This window comes from Triticum dicoccoides, chromosome 4B, assembly GCF_002162155.2.
Source record: "Triticum dicoccoides isolate Atlit2015 ecotype Zavitan chromosome 4B, WEW_v2.0, whole genome shotgun sequence".
NCBI lineage: Eukaryota > Viridiplantae > Streptophyta > Magnoliopsida > Poales > Poaceae > Triticum > Triticum dicoccoides.
The window spans coordinates 681,759,250-681,761,466 of NC_041387.1; the positions used below are offsets into that span (position 1 = coordinate 681,759,250).

Genomic DNA, 2,217 nt, shown 5'->3' on the forward strand with positions numbered 1-2,217 from the left:
CGTAACGAGTAAAGAGACTTGCCGGTAACGAGATTGAACTAGGTATTTGATACCGACGATCGAATCTCGGGCAAGTAACATACCGATGACAAAGGGAACAAAGTATGTTGTTATGCGGTTTGACCGATAAAGATCTTCGTAGAATATGTGGGAGCCAATATGAGCATCCAGGTTCCGCTATTGGTTATTGACCGAGAATAGTTCTAGGTCATGTCTACATTGTTCTCGAACCCGTAGGGTTCGCACGCTTAAGGTTTCGATGACAGTTATATTATGAGTTTATGAGTTTTGATGTACCGAAGGAGTTTGGAGTCCCGGATGAGATCGGGGACATGACGAGGAGTCTCGAAATGGTCGAGAGGTAAAGATCGATATATTGGACGACTATATTCGGAGTTCGGAAAGGTTCCGAGTGATTCGGGTATTTTTCGGAGTACCTGAGAGTTACGGGAATTCGCCAGGGAGTATATGGGCCTTATTGGGCCATACGGGAATAGAGGAGAGAGGCCGAAAGGAAGGAGGCGCGCAGCCCCCCTCTGGTCCGAATTGGACAAGGGGTGCGGCCCCCTTTTCCTTCCTCCTCTCCCCCTCTTTCCCCCTTCTCCTACTCCAACAAGGAAGGAGGGAGTCCTACTCCCGGTGGGAGTAGGACTCCCCTTGGCGCGCCCTTACTAGGCCGGCCGCCCCCTCCCCCCTTGCTCCTTTATATACGGGGGCAGGGGGGCACCTCTAGGCACAACAATAATTGATCCCTTGGATCTCTTAGCCGTGTGCGGTGCCCCCCTCCACCATAATCCACCTCGATAATATCGTAGCGGTGCTTAGGCGAAGCCCTGCGTCGGTAGTACATCAAGATCGTCACCACGCCGTCGTGCTGACGGAACTCTCCCTCGACACTCGGCTGGATCGGAGTTCGAGGGACGTCATCGAGCTGAACGTGTGCTAGAACTCGGAGGTGCCGTAGTTTCGGTGCTTGATCGGTCGGGCCGTGAAGACGTACGACTACATCAACCGCGTTGTTCTAACGCTTCCACTTTTGGTCTATGAGGGTACGTGGACAACACTCTCCCCTCTCGTTGCTATGCCATCACCATGATCTTGCGTGTACGTAGGAAATTTTTGAAATTACTACGTTCCCCAACACCTTGCTGGTGAGCTTAGTGGTGTAACCTAGATTTTGTGCTTCGAGGTGTCTCCCTGCTGCTAGCAGTCGGCCATAAAAGTCACCGAGGGAGGGGGGCAGCTGATAAACATGGCTAGTTAATGCAGAAATTGCAGAAACAGAAGGGTTAAAGTCACTATCCAATCCAGCAAGAACCTGCAAGATCATATCATCCTCATCAACTTTTTTCCCTATGATGGCCATCTCATCTACGATTGTATTCATCTTGCTGAAGTATGATGATGTCGTCATCTTCCCTTTCTTCGTGTGCGTGAGCTGGGTATGGAGTTGGATTGCCTAGGCAAGAGACTACGAGGAAAACATCTCCGTGATTGCCTTCTTTAGAGGTGTCGATGAAGTGATGTAACCCGCGCTCTTGTCTGCCTTCTGGACCTCATGAAATCATGTAGGTGCGACAATGGTTCTAGCGATGTAGCCAATGAAGTGTGCCCCTTTGATCTGCGGGAGAACCAGAACTTTGCAGAGAAGGAAGTTGTCTTGGGTGAGATGCTTAGTGTCTTACTGGACAAAAGGATTTGAGGCAGAGGAGAAAGACGATGACATGTCTACGATGTGCGAGGAAGAGATTGGGCTCTGATACCATGTAAAATTTGGTGGGAGAGTTTGCTACATCAGAGCAGGGACTCGTGCATGTATATATAGCAAGAGAGAAATACAGGGTGGGTTTAGCTTGTGCAATTACTTGGTCCCTACGATAGCTATTCACGAGATAGATCAAATCTGCACGATGGCCTGAACAAGATTACAACAACTCCTAACTGAATATAACATATTGTTGGGGAACGTTGCAGAAAACAAAAATTTTCCTACTCGTTTCACCAAGATCATCTAGGAGTTCATCTAGCAACGAGTGAATAGATGCATCTACATACCTTGTAGATCGCGAGCGGAAGCGTTCAAAGAACGGGGATGATGTAGTCGAACACGACGTGATTCGAATCACCGGAGATCCTAGCACCGAACGGACGGCACCTCCGCGTTCAACACACGTACGGAAACAGCCACGTCTCCTCCTTCTTGATCCAGCAAGGGAG

At 49.3% G+C, this 2,217-nt stretch overlaps 1 pseudogene; it reads right to left on the minus strand.

The window, feature by feature from the left end:
• Positions 1–1,258: 1,258 nt before the first annotated feature.
• Positions 1,259–1,348, minus strand: LOC119296524 (annotated as a pseudogene).
• Between the last annotated feature and the right edge of the window lie 869 nt (positions 1,349–2,217).